Consider the following 12343-nt stretch of genomic DNA (forward strand, 5'->3'; position numbering starts at 1 on the left):
GTGATCAGCATGTGGCTCCGGCAGGCTAATCTACTGCAGCATAACTAAAGGGAGGGGTTCAGAGGTGACCACAGTCATTAGGGCTCACTGAGACATTGCTTTCCAGTCAAGTCATTGTCACAACTAGAGAGATGCCATGACACAGCTGGATGACAGCATCAACATCTCAGATTACCAGAAATCTTAATGTCTGGGGGCCCCCAAGCCCCACACCTTACAAGGGGAATATTAACTGAAGGCTTGATTAGATAGGTGAGTCTTAAGTCTACAATTAAAAATTGGAACTGTGTCAGAATCTCGGATTAGAGCTGGAAGGCTATTCCATAATTGAGGGGCTTTAAAGGAGAAAGCTCTGCCTCCGGCTGTAGTCTTACAAATTTTTGGAACTAGGAGAAATCCAGCATTTTGAGAGCGCAAAGGGCTAGATGGGTTGTAGTAAGCAATGAGTTCACTCAGATATTGTGGGGCAAGACCATTTAACACCTTATAGGTTAACAGAAGAATTTTAAATTCAATGCGATATTTAATCGGAAGCCAGTGTAATCCCGCAAGAGTGGGACTAATATGATTGAAATTCCTAGCCTTAGTTAGGACTCTAGCTGGAGCATTTTGTACAAGTTGTAGCTTCTTTATAGACTGTTTAGAGCTTCCAATTAGAATACTATTACAGTAGTCCAATCTTGACAAGACACAAGCATGGACCAGCTTCTCTGCATCTGCTAATGAAAGTAAGTTTCTCAGCTTAGCGATATTACGTAAATGGAAAAAGGCAGCCTTAGTGAAATTGCATATATGTGTGTCAAATGAAAGATCCGAATCAATGACACCTAAAATTTTTGCGGTAGATTTAGGTGTTACTGAAAAACCACCTAAAGGTAAAGGTAAGGGAAATATCAGCCCAATTGCTTCTAGCAGCTTTAGGCCCAAGAATCAGTACCTCAGTTTTATCGGAATTTAGTTGAAGAAAATTAGACACCATCCAGTTTTTAATGTCCTGGACGCAGTTTTCAATCTTGTAGTGATATCATCCGGACTAGAAGATATATACAACTGAGTATCATCTGCGTAGCAATGGAAGCTAATACCATCCTACCATGGAAGCAACCTTGTCTAAATCCAGACTGAAATAACTCTGACATGTTCTGTTTGTAAGAAGGAAAAGAGTTGTAAAGAAACTACTTTCTCTAAAATTTTGGATATGAATGACAGATTAGAGATTGGCCTATAGTTGGACAGTTCCTGGGGGTTAAGACCAGGTTTTTTAATTAGCGGCTTGATGACTGCAAGTTTAAATGAACTGGGAATGTAGCCCATGCTTAGAGAATAGTTAATTATAGTAAGCTAATTATAGCAATTACTATATGTAAAAAAAAGTATGTTTTTCTATTAAGACCGATAAGTATGAGGATTTTGCCGTATGGAGGGCATACTTATATTCAGTAAGGGTGCTTTTTCATGATAGTCTTTACACTTCTAACTTTGAATTTTGCCATTTACGCTCCAGGATCTGCACGGCTTGTTTGAGACTACGCATGTGCTCATTGTACCATGGCGCTATTTTTCTTTCAGTGGCTCTCTTGTATCGTAATGGCGCAACCTTGTCTAGAGCTGTACAAAGAGAAGTCTCGACATGCACAGTAAAATGCTCTAGTCCTTCTGGAGCTACAGGTGGATCATCGTTTGTCAGACCCGGTAAAATATGAGTGAGCGCAGCTATGGTACTGGGTGTTATAGTGCGTTTAATTTGGTAGCGGGACGACCGATGAATACAGTCTGTCAAACACAACTCGTACGTTATGAGGCTGTGGTCAGAAACAGCCTCACTCTGAGGAAGAATTGCTAAACCAGATATGTTAATACCAAATGATAAGACCAAGTCTAAAGTATAACTACAGTTATGCGTAGGACCCACCACATTCTGAGTGATTCCCACTGAATCAAGAATTGTTTGAAAATTTGGTAAAAGAGTCACATTGATTTTCAAAATGGATTTTAAAATCACCAACTATAATCACCTTATCGGCTGATAGCACTACATGAGTGTGACGGGCAGGGTGAGCAAAATAAAATGGAAGCGATCACGCCAAGTCTCAGGGAAAATGGAAGGTTTAATAAAAAAGTGCGCAAACCAAAAACCTGTGACGTTGATCCAAATGAAGGATATAATGAACAGCGGTCAACTGGTACAAAGATAAGACATATATAGACAAACAAACGACCCTCAGGTGAGACGGATCGCGGGCTCCGCCCACCTGAGGGACGAACACAACACTACAACAACAACACAACTGCCACTGTAGAGGCAACAAGTAGGGGGCCCGCCGTACCGTGACAATGAGACAGGAAGTCTGAAAACTGCTGCAAGAACTCAGAGTATTAACCAGGGGGGGCGGTAAATAGTGATTAACATAAACAACTGCAACACTTGATGCACATGATTCTGCCATGCATGCTAATTTATAGCAGTGATTCTCAACTGGTGGGTCTGTGATGAGGTCAGAAGAGCCTGTCTCATCCCCATTATTGCAAAGACTTTATAATGTGATTGATTAATGTCATCATATGTTTTATGAATCATGTTTTGCACTGGAGAATGTATACTTACCTGTGTTGGAAACACAAGGGAGTGCAGGCGCCTCTCAGGGCTTCTTTTATGCAGGCCAGAAGAGCCCACGGCCAGTATAGCATAGAGGGGGAGGGCAGCTGAAGCATCCTGGGGAAAAGTACACAAAGGTAAATAACACATAATGGATATCCATGTAAATATTGTCAGAAGGTACCTGTGTTGTGTGCTGTGTTGTGTAGGTTATTATTTGTCATATGTGTGTGTTTGTTAAAACCATTTTATTGCATACCCCTATACATGCACCCCATTCTGTAATTGGTATGGTCCAATTAGGCAGAGGGTGGGGTTACGGGTATATAGGGACAAAGGATTGTTTGTTGGGAGGACAGTTGGTTGGGTTTTGCTGGTAAAACGTGTACGTATTGACTGCTATGAGTCAGTAATTATGAGGTTGCTATAACGTACTAATGTACAGTTTGAATCTCTGCTGGTAACACCACGATTTTTAACCTTCGTTTATTTTCTTTGTTACAAGTTTTTCTTTTCCTTTTGAATAAATTCACCCTACGGGCTTTAAAAAATACCCTTCGAGTTGGTCTAAATCTCTCTGCGACACGGACTCAGCACTCCGCTTAGGAATTCTTCCGACCCAAGTCTGGTATTGGAGTACAAGGGACCTGTGGGCGACTGATGTACCCCCTCGCCCAATGACAAATGGTGGCAGCGAAAGTGTCGGGAAGAGAGTATGGCACCAAAGAAAAACACACAGCCGGCAGAACAAACCGCCAGTGGAGCAGAGGAAAGAGAGAGCCGAGCATAAGAACCGACAACAAACAGAACAAAGATGGCGCTCAATGGCCCATCAATTCAACCTGTTACAGGAGGAAGTGCGCGGACGCCAACCAGAACCGGATCGAGCCGAAGCCGGGCACGAACTGACTCAGACATGAATCAGTCGGAATATACAACCACCTAGGGCATCACATCAAATAGCTGAACGCTTCCAGCAGCAACATCACAGCGGGAATAGTCCACCACCAACTCCACAAATGCCAAATCTTAAAGACTCCGATGACATAGAACACTATCTTACCACGTTCGAGCGGATAGCTAAAGCAGCTCAGTGGCCGGAAGAGAATTGGGTGCTACATTTAGTACCATTGCTAGACGGGAAAGCGAGAGCAGCGTATGTCGCTATGGACAGTTCACTCACCGGAGATTACGACGCAATTAAGACGGCAATTCTGAGGAAGTACGAGATCAATAGAGAAACGTACAGACAACGATTCAGAGATCATAAAGAACTGGAAGACGAAACACCACGCAAGCTCTTTGTCAGGCCCAAATCGCTGTACGAGAAGTGGATGACTCCTAATGAGAAAAGCAAAGAGGAGATCGGACTAACCATCGTACTGGAGCAATACCTGAGTCTGGTGAATCCGGAGCTGAGGCGCTGGATTGTGGAACGCAGCCCTGCATCAGCCGAACAAGCGGTAGAGATGGCCGAAGCGTTTGTGACAGCGAGGCAGGTGGAGCAAGGCTTCAGACTGGGACAAACCAACAAGTTCCACCATAATGAGCCAGGTAGGTCTGAGGGTGGTAACTTCAGGGGTGGTTTTAAACCCAGTAATGCCAGAATAACGCCGCAATTTAGTAAACGCAATTTCAACACCACAGAACCGAGTCAGCCACACATGAAAACACGTAGCGAGAAAATGATCAAATGTTTCAACTGTAATAGAGTGGGACACAAAATGTCTGCATGTCCAGAAGCTAGTGGGGGTTCAGTGCAACTGTGTTATAACCCGAAGAGGGAGAGCAGTTTTCAGACTTCTGATAACGCCAAGGAGAGCATGGTCCCAGTTAAAATAGGGGGTAAAACATACAAAGCACTTATTGACACAGGAGCAAGTCAAACACTAGTGTCCACTGCATGTGTGAATACATTACAGTCACGGGCGTAATTTGGGGGGGGGGGGGGGACGGGGGGGACATGTCCCCCCCACTTTTTCAAAAGCCGGTTTTGGTCCCCCCCAGTTTTTATGGTTAAAACCAAATATTTAAATAGCGACGAATCCATGTCCCCCCCACTTTTGAAATCAAAATTACGTCCATGATTACAGTTAATTCAGAATAGAACTCTTACGGGTAAAATGTATACATGGTGACGAGAGGGTTTACCCTACGGCTGAGGTGTGTGTTGAGGTGAACGGGCAGAGACATGCCAGTGTTACTTGATCTTCTTTCATCTAGTAAGGTAACAGCTGAGGTGTTGGTCATGATTAGAGGTCAGGCTAGACAGACAGCAGCTGAAAATGTAACTATTTTGCAGGAGTTACCCTTTGGTGTAACAGGAAATAAGAAATCACGTAGACAGCGCAGACAGGATAAGTTGAGAGGTACAACTTTGGCTGAAGAGCTAACAGTCCCACAGAGCAGCACAGATGAAATTCCGACAAACATTGGGGAATAACAGAAACAGGATAATTCACTGAAATTTCTCTTTCAAAAATGTGAGCAGAATACAAACTCAGGGTCAGGTGACATACAGTTTGTAATGAAAAACCACATTTTATATAGAGTAAAAAATGGTGTAGAGCAGCTAATAGTTCCCTCAGGTTTACGGAAGGGCATTTTGGAAATGGCTCATTCAGAACCTTGGGCAGGTCACTTAGGACAGGAGAAGACCTTGAGCAGAATAGCTGGTCGTTTTTTCGGGCCTAGAATACACCAGAAAAATTTTTCTGGCCTAGACGTCTTAGACCATGTCAAAGCTTGCCCCAAGTGCCAATTAACAGCGCCACAAAAACGAGCAGATAAGGTCCCATTGATTAACATGCCCATCATAGAGGAACCATTTTCTAGAATTGCGATGGATATTGTAGGACGCCTTCCCAGAAGCCAGTCTGGTAATCACTATATTCTGGTTTTGTGTGATTATGCTACTAGGTATCCAGAGGCTTTTGCTCTGAAAAAAATAAAAACAAGACAAATAGCGAACGCACCCATTCAACTGATATCCAGAGTAGGGATACCAAGGGAGATCCTCACAGATCAAGGAACAAACTTCACATCCACACATTTACGTCAAGTCTTTGGGCATTACAACCACTCCTTATCACCCTCAGACTGATGGTCTCGTAGAGCGCTTCAGTAAAACCCTAAAACACATGTTGAAGAAATATGTTTCAGATACAGGTGCTGACTGGGATGTGTGGCCTGCGGGCGATTGATGTACCCCCTCGCCCAATGACAGGGTCGCGGACACGTTCTGGGTGGGTCGTGGACAGCTTGTAAAAAAAAAAGATTTATAGGCTACTCTTCTAATTTTGTACTCGTCTTTTATCTTGAATAAAGACAGAGGCACATGCATGGGTTCTAGACTGCAACTAAAATGGTCGCAATCACGACCATAAATATTAATTTTCGAGTAATATAATTATTTCACTCACCAGTGCCAATAGGTGATACAACAGCATTATTTTTTGTCATAGTAAAAATTTAGTTTTTTGTATTTTAAAAGTTAATCGATATGCTGTAGCTCCACTCACATGTTCGTCTCTGCCCATCAACAAATGCAGGGATCTGATCAAGTGACTCGCAAAGCAGCGGAGCCAAGCTGAAATTTAGTGCTACGCATTAGCTTGTTGAAAATAGCGATGCTGATATTTTTTCACACAGTCTACATCTCTGTCGGACCATAAGAGGACACACTTCTTTATAACTGTACCTAATTTTAAGTTAATTTTAATGGGATCAAAAATCGCTCATATGTATACTAGGAAACTTAAACTTAGGTTTGTTTCAGGTTCACATATTCGGAATTCTTTCTTCAATACCTTTAAATTAAAAGTACAAAAATATGCAAATTGTTATTTCTGGCAACCAAGACAAACATCTACAACTTTGTTTACGTCAGGAATAGATGTATTTTTTTTATATGTTTTAAATATACTCCTGTCACCACGGCAACGTCTAAGGCACAGTGTACAAATTACCTTAACACGGACACAAGTGGCGGTTGTAAAGGCCCCAGTGCACTGCACACTCTATATGTTTTTTGCAATAATTTCAATAGCTTTTAACCGGTCCATCTAAGACCACCAAAGAAGTTGCATTACATTCTAGGGGTGGGAATTATTTACTATCTCACGATTCGATTCGATTCCAATTTTGGGGGCCACGATTCAATTCAAAATCGATTTTCGATTCAAAACGATTTTCGATTCAAAAAATTGATTTGATTTATAAAAATTTCTGCTTCAGTCTATTAAATCTGCATCTACTAGTCTGCTTTGCAAGACAGAATGACAAATACAGAAAATAAAATGTCTTTCACATTTAATTATCAAAAATAAATTGCTTTGGTAAAATAAAATGCTTTTTGTTGTGTTACCAAAATTCTTGAGCTTCAGTTTGCAAGCTGTCATTGCTGGCTCGGATGCTGTTCCCCCAGCCGTTGCTAGGGGCACCAGAGTCAGTCCCAGACTAAACCAGTGTAACCGTACGTTATGCTTTCTCTTATTCAAGTATTTACTCGAATATATTATTTACTTATTCGAGTATCTCCTGCGTCACTTCCTGACCCATCTCAAGTTTTCCCAATCCTGTATTTCTTACTATATGTTTTGCCTTTATTTTTGGGAAGGGTTTTATTTTGCTGCAACGTTTTTTGCCTGCTGCCAGTTACTTCCCCTGGCGTCCTAGGTTTTGTTTTCGCGTTGCATTTATTCGCGCTGTTTTTTAGTTACTGTTGTTATTTTGTTTCTTTCTCCCGTCTCTCTACAGTTGAGTGTTATTTCTATTTACTCCGTGCCCTCATGGTTTTGGTTTCTATTCTTTTGCGCGTTGAGTCTTCCGCGTTGTTTTGTTTGTTTGTTCTGGGTCGCTGTGCGCGTTTCCCTCTCACTAATACATTTGACAAGTGTCAAACGTATTGCTCTTGCGAGCCGGCACTTGGGTCCACCCTTCTCTATATTATTTCACGCATTGTGTATGTTCCCGTGCTCACCGCGTTACACAAGCCTTGCACACGAGCTACATTGTGTTAAGTTCAGTCTTCGGTCCATCATAAGTCCACAAAACAAGGTTGTTAATTAGGATGCACTTCTTGTTTTAAGCTGCGCGTACACTGTACGATATTTTAAATCGTGTACTCAGCTCCAGCTCAAACTGTACGACTAAATCGCAGGGAGAGTTGGCTCGTTGAGCTGCTTCAACAGTGCGATACTCTCACGAGGAGCGATTTGAATTTCAAACATGTTTAATATTCTTGCGGCGCTGCGATTTCTGATCGGGAGTTGGTCATGAGGTGTGAATCGCTCCTTGTTTACCTGTGTAAACTATACGATGCACGACACACGATTGAGCCGAAACTCGGCCCGAACAGCTGAAAATGGGCCAAAAATCACACAGTGTACGCCCAGCTTTATGCTCTCATGATGGATATTTTAAAAACTATTGAAATATTTGACTAAATGTGCACTTAATATGTATACAACTTGTTATTTTATGAAGGATAATTTAAAAACTAATGAAATTGTTGCAGAAAAACAGTGCGCAGTGCTTTGGGGCCTTTACGCCACTTTTATCCATGTAGCAACCCTTGGATTCCAAAAGAGTCTCGACAGGCACTTAAGTTTCCTTTATTTTTGCTTGAATCACAGCATAAACGTTGTTCATTTATTTCACCTCATAGCGCCGTGAAAACTAAATAAAATACAAACAGAGACATCAGTCACTCCATACAAATGACACCAACCATATATAAGACATACAAACAAAAAACATACCTCGCTGATCTCTGACACTGTACACACTTGTGTATGAGCTTGGCAACCAACTTACTGCAACTAAGGATCCAAAACCCATTTGCCCTAAGCTCCATTTGAGTTTGACTTCTGCCCTGATGGTACACTTGAGAATGATAATGAAGTAAAATGAGCTGAGTGATGTGACCATCCCTGGGTAAAATGCTTGACGAAATGCTTCACTGAGAGCTGCATGTTTCAATCTTCTTGTACTGTATAAAACTGGGTCACGACTTAATGACAATGAGAAAATGTGGGTCCCGAGCTGAGACCAGTTGAGAACCTCTGATTTAGAGGACATTGGCTGGGAGACGAACTTACCTGAAGCAGGTATTTTCCACACTGCTGGGTCTCTCCCAGCGTTCCCTCTATATACCCATTACCCTTGCTGACCAACAGATGACACTAAACCTATTTATGCAGGAATTTCACCTAGAAATAGTTTATGACACTGTTACAAAAGCATGGATCCATCCTGCTTTGTATCAACGGTTCAGGCTGGTGGTGGTGCAATGGTGTGGGGCACCGATTTCTTGGCACACTTAGTACCAGTTGAGCATCGTATCAATGCCACAGCCTATCTGAGTATTGTTGCTGACTATGTTCATCCCTTTATGACCACAGTGTACCCATCTTCTGATGGCTACTTCCAGCAGGATAACACGCCATACCATAAAGCGCAAATCATCTCAGACTGGTTTCTTGAACACAACATTGAGTTCACTGTACTCGAATGGCCACCACATTCACCAGATCTCAATCCAATAGAGCACCTTTAGGATGTGGTGGAACGGGAGATTCACATCATGAATGTGCAGCTGACAAATCTGCAGCAATTGTGCGATGCTATCATGTCAATATGGACCAGACTCTATGAGGAATGTTTCCAGGACCTTGTTGAATCTAGGCCACAAAGGATTAAGCCAGTTCTGAAGGCAAAAGGGGGCAAACCTTTAGTGCTGCTTAAAGGTTTGTGAGCTCCGTTTGTGAACTCCTTGAGTAGTTCAGATTTTTCTGTTGTTTTACCATGGAAATGCTGTGGCAAGATCTGAAGCAGACACATGCCAGATGTCCCTCCAATCTCTCAACTAGTGGAGTTCCGGAAAGGAGTGGGCAAAAGCAGATGTGAGACTTGTTTGTGAATGTTTGGTTGAAGTAATGGCTGCAAAAGGAGGAGCCACAAGTTACTAATTAAAATATTATATTTTTTGTGAGAGAAATTACTTTTGTTGAATAAATAATGAAATGTATATCTGTGTTTCTCTGTAAGTCCCTTATTTGGAAGGTCTGCTTTACAGATTGATTTGTATGTTAATTTCTTAAAATTAATTTTTTTTTTAGAAAACTAACAATGTTTGGGTGTTTCACAAACGTTCATGCAACACCAATGTGTGTGTGTGTGTGTGTGTGTGGGGGGGGGGGGGGGGTTCCTGTGTGATTACTAATGCACTAGTGTTTGTTGGGTTAGTTCTTGTTTTCTTGCTCTTGCCCAGGTAGATGCCAATGACTCATCTAGCAGTTGCATGACAACTGCTGTTTTTGCGGCATTAACAGTAACAACACGGGCTTCTTCGTGTGCTGCAGATCTCCAAGGCTTCTGTCTGGTCTTTGTCCTTCCAGCTTCCTTGTAGGGAGTTGCAGTGCAGGAACTGACAGTCTCGAGCTTTGCTCAGCACTGCTGCTACCTGACTCAGTGTCGCGGCTGTGATCCCAACATCCCTAACCCAAAGCAATTTATGGCTACTGCTGAGACTCAGAGACTGATGTAGTCACAAAGACCTCAGTTCCACAAATACACACTCACACGCCCAAAAAAAAGGCCGCTATTCTAGACGCACAGCAACAGATACACAGACGAGACCCAGAACTGCTGCCGCATTTCAGAAGGTGAAACACAGTGCCACACTCCACTGAGAAGACCTGCTCACGATCAGAAGACAAATCACAGCAGAATGCTAACATGTGCGTTCTTTCAATGGCCTTAACTCGGCTCAGAAATCTTGAGCTGCACATAACTGTAAACTGAGAGCATTAGACATATCAAAGGTGTAAATCTAAGGTACATTATTTGAATACTTCTGCAGTGAATGTTGTCCATCTGACGGGTGTGTAACTTGCTGTCTTCCAACTTCACACTGACCTCCTTGGAGTTGTGTGCTACCTGTATAGAACAGTGCTAAAACCAGAACACTGTTAAAAAACCTCAACTTCTGTGCTTTGTTTTTGAACCACAGTCCCATGTATTTGCTGTTTTTTTTTCCCCCCAAATCCCTTAAAAGAGTTTGGTGGTGGACCTCTGGTTGGGTGAAAGGCTTGAAAAACATCAGCCATTATCCAGGAGCGTTTCAAAGGCGTTCCCACTACCTAGAGCCATTTTGCTGACTTATTTGGCCATGCACGCAGGAGGAGGAGGGGGGGGGGGGGGTGGACTCTAAGCACTGAGAAATTGCTGTGACAAACTGAAAAATTACCAATTTGCATGATATTTGATTAGCATGACATTTTTTCAAAATAAGACAATGCTCTTTTATATTTCAGCCAAGGAATGATTCATTCATGTTATAAAACAACCAACAAAAGACATCCGCATGAAGCAGACTCACGCAAACTGAATCTAAACCTGACTGGGGATAATTCCATTTTTCTTTGGCTGTGCAGTGCATTTGATCTGCTTTCACATTGTCTGCCACCCATAAAACAAATCCAACACCCCTTTTTCCTTTACTGAAGTTAAGGTGAAGAGAGTTTCTCATTCAGCCTACTTGGTCACAGCCAACGGACTTGCGTCACCGCTGCTCAGCATTTATTAATTTTCTCAAATATGTAACGCCAGTTTACTATTGTAAACAACATTTTACGAATTGGCAAATATCAATATGACCAATGTGATTGCTTCATACTATTTTAACAGTTTAACATATTCTGCAATATGCAGGTATTTCAGAGGACACAGAATCATTCTACAATGTCAACTGATTATTTTAAGCGTAACTGCCATCAAAAAACAAGAAACCTTCTGTGCAGACCTGGGTCTGGTAGATGTATTCACTGGTAGATCTTTTCATCGGAGCATACAGTGTATTTCCAAGTCCATATGAGACTGATGGCTTCCCCCCTCAATGTTGAACTGTCAGAGGGCCTTAGGGTCAGTGTGGTGGAGTCCACCGTGATCTGATGCCCACCCCGCTGTAATCCCTCTCCCCTAGGGGAGAGATTATCCTTGATTTAGGTCTTTTAATTAATGAAGGATTCAAAGATCATTAGGCTATGAGGCTTCTGGCTGTAGCACAAATGAGCATTGCATCACTTTCCGCCCCCATTTTTTCTTTTTATTTTTTTCTTCCGCCCCCCTAAAGGGTCTTAAATTAGGTTTGCCTTAAAAACAATTAGCAGAAAGGCAAACATTATTTTTCCACATTGCTGGCACGGCCTAGCTTCGCTGAGGCATAAGGGGTGGGTCTAGGATCCCGCGTTTGACGCGGCTGTTTGAAGACACTCGCGGCCGCGACACTCGCGCACCTCCTCTGTGCCTCTTTGACTCGTCTGCCTTCATCAGTCGAGTCGGGGTGACTGACAGCATACCGGAGCCTCCTCGGGTTCACTACATTGCTATAAGACACCTTCATGTCTTTGCAGCATGATAACGTTTGCTTTGTAGTGTGCACCAGTAGAGTATATTCTAGTATATTTGGAGTATATGGAATATGGTGTGCAGTAACTTACAATGGGCCTTACATTACCATAGAAATGCGAGTCTTATCCACCTTTGATGCTTTTGGGTAATGGGGGTGAAACAAAATGAAGGAGACGCATTCAGAGTAACATAGAAGACGATAAAGCCTGCACAAAACATGCCAGTGACGTGACATAAAACATGGCAGTGACGGGGCATAGAACACATCAGTGTCGTGGCAATAACAGCAATGAAAAAGCCAACAAAAGGCGAAATGAATATGTAAATATGTTC

General features: G+C 42.4%; 1 protein-coding gene across 4 annotated transcripts in view; it reads left to right on the plus strand.

Moving 5' to 3' along the window:
- cntn5 (contactin 5) overlaps window positions 1-12343 on the plus strand; it is a 162780-nt gene that overhangs the window by 54487 nt on the left and 95950 nt on the right. Inside the window, exon 1 of one of the 4 annotated variants that reach the window (XM_076994256.1) lies at window positions 3940-4150. The exons of the other annotated variants lie outside the window; for them this stretch is intronic. The gene's annotated coding sequence lies outside the window, so the exon portion shown is untranslated. Of the gene's footprint in view, window positions 1-3939; window positions 4151-12343 lie in introns of those variants that run through there. 4 annotated transcript variants of the gene reach the window in all.

The sequence above is a fragment of the Brachyhypopomus gauderio genome, chromosome 2 (assembly GCF_052324685.1).
Source record: "Brachyhypopomus gauderio isolate BG-103 chromosome 2, BGAUD_0.2, whole genome shotgun sequence".
Classification (NCBI taxonomy): domain Eukaryota; kingdom Metazoa; phylum Chordata; class Actinopteri; order Gymnotiformes; family Hypopomidae; genus Brachyhypopomus; species Brachyhypopomus gauderio.